This window comes from Triticum aestivum, chromosome 6A, assembly GCF_018294505.1.
Source record: "Triticum aestivum cultivar Chinese Spring chromosome 6A, IWGSC CS RefSeq v2.1, whole genome shotgun sequence".
In the NCBI taxonomy this organism is placed as follows: Eukaryota; Viridiplantae; Streptophyta; class Magnoliopsida; order Poales; family Poaceae; genus Triticum; species Triticum aestivum.
Window position 1 is genome coordinate 186,784,697 of NC_057809.1, and position 7,727 is coordinate 186,792,423.

The following is a 7,727-nucleotide window of genomic DNA, read 5'->3' on the forward strand; positions in this document are numbered from 1 at the left end:
ATCCTTTGGCAACAAGCCTAGCTTTATAGCGATCTATGGTGCCATCTGATTTCTTCTTTATCCTGAATACCCATTTGCAATCAATTAAGTTTTTACCTCGGTGTGCAGGAACTAGATGCCATGTTTTGTTTTTCTGCAACGCTTGAAATTCTTCTTCCATTGCCTTTTTCCAACGTGAATCCTTGCATGCTTCGTGGAACGTACGAGGTTCACCTGTGGAACATGTCAAACCTAACTTAACTTTGTAATTTGTGTGTTGGATTACCCCTGATCGGAGACGTGTTCGTGGTGCATCAGGAACAGGTGCAGTTTCCGCTGGTGCAGAAGATCATGTGGTCTGCTGCAGCAGATCCGAAGCAGATTCCCTTTGCCAGATCTTCTGTGGCGGGCGATGGTGAAGACACGAGCGAGGATGGCGCAGAAGATCCAGGCGGAGCCGCCGCCAGATCCGGATCGGTTCCCGTGCCCGCAGCTGGTTGGTGGAGGCGCCTGGTGTAGACGCGCGGCTCCACACCGAACCGCTCGATCGGGTGACCTGCGGAAGCCGATGCGCGCGTGGGGGAGAGCGGGCCCGCGGCCCGTCGCATGGCATCCCCAGGTTGGCGAGGCGTGCGTGGCGTGGGCGGGGGGCCTGCAGACGCGGAGTTGGAGGGGGCGCTGCCGCCCGGGTCCTGACGCGGCTCGGGGGATCCCGAGGCAGATCCTGTCGAGGGTGATCCCGAGATTCGGCTGCAGGGTTGTTGCACCACGGGGGACACATGAAATATTGCTCGTTTGGCCTGTTTGCTTCACAATTTTGCACCAAATTTTTTTCTGTTGCTTCCGCATCCGACCCTGCAGTACCAGAAGACTCAAGCTCAAGGTTAGGAGGGTTAGTCATGTGATCACAATTATCGTCCCCATGATGCAAAGAGGTCAAATGAGAAGGAAGAAGGAGGATTTCTTTGCGAAGGAGGGCACTAGCATTTGGATGTAGTGTGGCTAAGGGAAAATCGTCTCGTCAAAAACGACATCCCTGGAGATGTAGACACGTCCCATGGGTACGTCAAGACACTTGACACCTTTGTGCTGGGCACTATAGCCAAGAAACACACATTGGGTGGAACGAAACACAAGTTTGCGATTATTGTAGGGACGGAGATTTGGCCAACATGCACATCCAAAAACACGAAGAGACTTGTAATCAGGACGAACTTGGAGAAGTCGTTGCATAGGAGTTTCATTATTGATGACACGGCTAGGGAGCATATTAATAAGGTGGACAGCGGTGAGGAACGCTTCGTCCCAAAACTTCAAGGGCATAGAAGCACCTGCAAGAAGAGCGAGGCCTACGTCCACAATATGCCTATGCTTGCGTTCAGCGGAGCCGTTCTGTTGGTGTGCGTGGGGGCAAGAAACATGATGGGAAATGCCAAGTTTTTGAAAAAACGAGTTTAATTTCTCGTACTCACCACCATAGTCGGACTGGACGGCAATTATTTTGCGATCAAACTTGCGTTCAACAAGTGCTTGAAAATTCTTAAATACTTGGAAAACATCGAAACGACGTTTGAGAAGGTAAATCCAAGTAAATTTACTGGAATCGTCAATGAAGCTAACGTAGTACGTATGTCTACCAACCGAGGAGGGGGCAGGACCCCATACATCAGAAAAAATAAGTTGGAGCGGCTTGGTAGAAATATGATATGGCAATTGATGAGATTTTGCCTTTTGACAAGAATCACAGACAGTTTCGATGCTACGCACTTGTTGCACGACAAAAAAAGATGAATGTCCTAGTCTAGCATGCCACCTGTCCGGGGAGATTTTGATGACACCAAAGACTTGTTTATTGAAGCTTCTGAACTTGGGAAAAAGAGGGTAGAGCCCACGCACGCATCTACCGCGATAGAGAATTCTCCGTGTGACCTGATCCTTGATCAAAAAGAAATAGGGATGAAATTCAAGGAAAACATTGTTGTCAAGAGCAATATGATGTACTGAAAGAAGATTTTTGGCAGTTTGAGGAACATGCAAGATGTTTTTGAGGTGAATGTCACGATGAGGGGTTGCAATAATTGAATGACCAACATGAGCTATCTCCATACCTTCTCCATTGGCATTATGAACCTGATCTTGCCCGGGGTACTTGTCGTGCATGGTCAGCTTGTCCAGCTCGTGAGTGATGTGATTGGAGGCGCCGGAGTCAGCGTACCAGTTCGTGTCCACACCATAGGAGGCGTCCACAGCAGCTGCAACGTTCTTGCATTGGGTGTTGCTCTCGGCATAACGGAAGTCGCAATCCTTCGCAATATGGTTATTTTTCTTGCAAATTTGACACTTGTTAAGATATTCATCATAACCTTGGAAGGGACGACGAGTGTTGTTGTTGTTGCGGCGCTGGTAGTTGTTGTTGCCGCGCTGGTTGTAGTGGCCTCCACCACCACCGCCGCCGTGCTGGAAGTGGCCACCACCACCGCCACCAGCATGCAGATAGGGAGCACCGCCACCGCCGCCACCGTGCTGGAGTTGGCCGCCGCCGCTGCCGTATGGACCGCCACGATAGCCCCCACCACCACCACCCTTGGGAGGGTTCTGAGAGGGTTTGGGAGGCCCGCGACCATGATAGGCGGCATTAGCAGAGGACTTGAAAGCGCCGGGACCAGTTCCTTGGAACAGCTCGACGCGTTGATCAAAGTTGGAGATCATGCCAAAGAGTTCATCGGTGGAGACAGGATCAACACGCACGTCAAGAGCGGATATGATGGGCTGATATTCCATGTCGAGGCCGACGATGATGAAGGAGATGAGCTCATCTTCGCCGATGGGTTTGCCGGCGGCCGCGAGTTCATTAGACAGCGCCCGCATCTGCCCAAAGTTGGTGGCTGCGCTGAGGGAACCCTTCTGGGCATTGGAGAGAGCAATACGGCAGTTGTTGACGCGAGACTTGGATTGAGCCGAGAACATGTTGGCTAGGGCAGACCAGATGGCATGAGAAGTCTCGAGAGAAGCAACCTGCACCAGGACCTCTTTGGAAAGGTTGCGGAGCAAGTAGGCTACGATTTGTTGATCTTGGATGAGCCATGGGGTATGAGCGGGGTTCGGACTGATCTGATCTTCCCCGTCTGAGTTTTTGGTGGTGATGGTTCTAGGTGGCTCGGGTAGGGTTTGGTCAAGATACCCATATAGACCGGCTCCCATGATCTGGGAGCGAGCTTGGGCTCGCCAGAGAATGTAATTGGTACGTGTGAGAGGCTCAGAGATGGTGTTGTTCAGGCCGGAGGAGATGAGTTGGCTGGAGGAGGTAGACATGGCGCCGGAGATGGGAAGGATGGGGGGGGGGGGGGGGGCGGAAAAAAAGTTGTATGCTGGCGATGGGATGGAGGTGGTGATCGCTAGATGAGGAAGAGGGAGGCTCTGATTACCATGTTAGTTTTGTGTAAGCGTCTCTACCCTCGTACAGAGGGTCGCGTGGTGTTTATATTGATTGGGGAGAGACCCATCTCTCATAGGTTACAACCGTAGAGATATTACAGGAGGTTTTACAGGAGGGATAAGAGAGAATAACAAGATAAAAGATCCTACTCCTATAACAACCCTTGGCGCACAAGGCAGCCGCACAAGGCAACGTACATGACAGAGTTTAAATGTTTAACAGAGACCTCTTCGTTCCATCCTATAATGTTGCTGAAATTAGCATTAGTTTAAAATTCCAATTGCAGTGTGTCATGACTGGATTGAAGTTCCTCTATTTGTTCCATCCTGTAATGCCGCCAAAATTAGCATGTTCAGAATTCCAATTATGACATCTTGAATGTATTTGCTATACTAGTGCCGACACTTGTAGCCGCACCATCGATTCACAACCTAAAACTGCTGCGGACACTTGAAATTCAATCCATGCTGCATTAGACTAAACTGGGGACGGGTTCTACCCTAGGCGTAGACATAGCACGTAATAAGCTGCGGCCTGGAAACTCGCTTAAGCTTAGAATCTGTATTTTTAACTGTCACCGAAATAGAAGCAAAGGCACGTACCTGTCCCAACTTTGGAGGGTCCGAATCGCGGTCGACACCCGTCGCCGCTCCCGTTGGGAGGGGGCGCGGGTCCATGGAGATGGAGGAGAAACCTCGATGTGGCTGGCGCCGGCTTTGAGCGGACCGAGAGCATCTCGAATAGAGGGTCCATATATAAAAATACCTATCTTTTAAACCGTATGAGGCAAAAAACATTGCTCCAACAGACGGTCCATATGCAAAAAAAATGGACTGCGGCCTCCTCGTGATGTAAAATACAATACCTCGCAATGCAAATATATATCATCAGATGCATCTGGTCCAAAACCAGCCGCCGCCCGCGAATGCCCAACCGCCACTTCATTTCCTTTCCCGCATGTCCGCCGCGCGCGACCCTCCCGGCCGCCGCCGTCCTCCACCGTCCGGCGCCGCCATGTCCGATGCCGACGACCCCGCCGCCTTCTCCGCTGCCGCCGCAGCCGGTGGGTTGTCCCACGTGGCCGCCGCCGCTGCCATCTCGCCCGCAACCGCGGCCATGCCGCCGCCCCCCGCCCGCCGGCCCAGATTGGCGCTGCCCCGGCCGGTGGCCACCGCGCAGGCAGCGAAGTCGGCGAAGGGACGAGGAGGCAGCGTCAAACGGCCGGCCAACCGTAGCCGCAACCCAGCCGACAGTTCTACTCAGCCGGCGAAGGTCTCTAAGGCGGCCGCGGCGGCTCGGGGCGACGACTCGCAGACGGTGCGGCCGGCGGCCTCCTCCAGCAACCACACATCCATTCCTCAACATTCCCCGCCGCCACCGCCGGCCATGGAGGAAGATGTGGCCACGCCGACGACCACCGCCTCCAACATGTTCGACGAAATGTCGCAGGTATAAATTTTCCGGTTGTGCTCTCGTTTGTTGTTTCAAATTTTTTGTGTTCTTGATTGTTCGTGCGTGCAATTGTAGTGTTGATGATGAAGCTTTCATGCACGCAACAAATGTGGCAAATGATGATTACATATATGAGTCACGAGAATATGAAACCCAATATGATGATGACAATCTTGATGTGGACGATGAGGGCTTCATTGTCCAGGGAAGAAGTGGAAATTATAGCACCACGGAGGATGTGTTGATATGCACCGCTTGGAAGAAAATCTCTCAAGATGCAAGCGTTGGAAGCGACCAAACGGTGAGCACCTATTGGAAACGCATCAAGGAGTATTTCGATGAACGCAACACAAGTGGTATCTTCCGTGCGAGCGACTCTCTACGCCAATGTTGGTCCACCATCAACGCTGAATGCTCAAAGTGGGCCGGTTGCTTGTCAAACGTTGCTCGCATGAACCCAAGTGGTTGCGGTGATAGTGATTTGGTAAATATTTCCTCTTTCTCCGTGGTGCCATGGGTGGTGCCATGGGAGGTGCCATGGGTGGTTATATGAACATGATTGGAGGTTCCATGTATGGTGCATTTGGCGGAAACATGGGAGGTGGCTTCGGTGGCAATATGGAAGGTGGCTTTGGCGGCATGGGAGGTGCTTTTGGCGGCAACATGATGGGTGGCTTGGGAGGTGGCTATGGCGGCAACATGAGTGGCGTTGGAGGTGGATATGGCGGCAACATGGGACGCGATGAAGATGGTTTCGGTGGTGCTCACGGCACCGAGAGTTCACCGCTTGTTGAGAACGTCGACAAAGACAGTGGTGGAGATGATGATCGTACCATGGTTCAAAACACCGGTGGTGTTGATGACCCGCATGAGTAATATTCATGTGCATTTCAATTTCTAGAGCGAAAAACTTTGATTGAGACGATGCTCTTTTGGTAGACGAATTTGATACTATGATGGTGATGCACTTTTGATTGAAACTATGATGATGATGCACTTTATTTTCAAATTTTAGTTGCTATTTCAATGCAAAACCGCGGCTAAACAGTGGCTGGCAGCAGCCGCGCGACCGTTTTCATATTTTTTACATCTTCATTTTAGATCATCTATTGGAGTTGCAAATTTGGACCATCAATTTGAACCATCTATTGGAGTTGAGCTTTTCTCGAAGCCGCAAAACGCACTTTTTGACAGTCCAAATTTTACATCTTCGGTTTTGGATCGCCAAACTTTAAACCATCTATTGAAGATGCTCTGAGGAGAGGAGGGTGTGGAGGTGGACGACTGCTAGGAGACGGAGGGAGACCACAGATCAACGGCCAGGAGGGTGTCCGACCCGCGTATTTGGGCTTTGGTTTTCTCTCCACAATAGATGAACGGGAAAGGGGAAGTGTAATAAGTAAGGGAACATCTCCGGTTGGAATTGGGCCTTCCGTGGAACAATTAGAGCATCTGAGCAACTCTAGCAGATTTCATAAACCTTCGTCCTTTAAAATCATTTTAAAGATACTGCAAAACGCTTTTACAATGTTCTGTTTTTAACCAAATGACATGTGTGTCAGTAGAATAGATTCCCTATAAATTGTTTCATGTCCCTGTAAAATAGCATAAAGCCCATAAAATCAACGCATACAGAGTCACACACACAGTATGAAGCGTGTGCACACAAGAAATAAGGATAGATAGGGGTGTTGGAGAACGTAGTAATTTCAAAAAAAATCCTACGCACGCGCAGGATCATGGTGATGCATAGCAACGAGAGGGGAGAGTGTTGTCTACGTACCCTCGTAGACTGTTCGCGAAAGCGTTATATCAACGCGGTTGATGTAGTCGTACGTCTTCACAATCCAACCGATCCAAGTACCGAAAGCACGACACCTTCGAGTTCTGCACACGTTCGGCTCGGTGACGTCCTCGCCTTCTCGATCCAGCAAGAGGGGCGAAGTAGTAGATGAGTTCCGACAGCACGACGGCGTGGTGACGGTGTTGGTGAAGAACAATCTTCACAGGGCTTCGCCTAAGCACTACGAAAACTATGACGGAGGATAAACTAGAGGGGACGGGGTTGCCAGCACACGGTTTGGTATTTATTGATGTGTCTTTGGTGCTAGCCATGCCCCTTTATTTATATGTTGAGCACTGGGGTCAAAACTTGGAGCAAAAGCCTCCTCAAAGTCGGTTTCACCCAAAAGGCAAGAGTCCTTCTCGGACTCCAGGACCAAATGCCACAACCCTTGGCGTCTGGCCCAGACGCCATGGGCCTCGGCGTCTGGTCCAGGGCCAGACGCCAGGGTCTCCGGCGTTTGCCCCCTGGCCTCCGCAAAACTCTTTTTGCACCGACTTATAGCCCCGTGGGCCTGACCCCTTGGCCTAACCATATCATCCAATATATGAATCTTTACCTCCGGACCATTTCGTAGCTCCTCGTTATGTCCGTGATCTCATCCGGGACTCCGAACAACATTCGGTCACCAACATACATAACTCATATAATACTATATCGTCAACGAACGTTTAAGCGTGCGAACCCTACGGGTTCGAGAACTATGTAGACATGACCGAGACACCTCTCTGATCAATAAACCAATAGCGGAACCTGGATGCCCATATTGGCTCCTACATATTCTACGAAGATCTTTATCGGTCGAACCGCATAACAACATACGTTGTTCCCTTTGTCATCGGTATGTTACTTGCCCAAGATTCGATCGTCGGTATCTCAATACCTAGTTCAATCTCGTTACCGGCAAGTCTCTTTACTCGTTCCGTAATACATCATCCCGCAACTAACTCATGAGTTGCAATGCTTGCAAGGCTTATAGTGATGTGCATTACCGAGTGGGCCCAGAGATACCTCTCC

At 50.7% G+C, this 7,727-nt stretch overlaps 1 pseudogene; it reads right to left on the minus strand.

The window, feature by feature from the left end:
- Window positions 1-2,669: 2,669 nt before the first annotated feature.
- LOC123132803 (uncharacterized) lies at window positions 2,670-2,808 on the minus strand (annotated as a pseudogene).
- Between the last annotated feature and the right edge of the window lie 4,919 nt (window positions 2,809-7,727).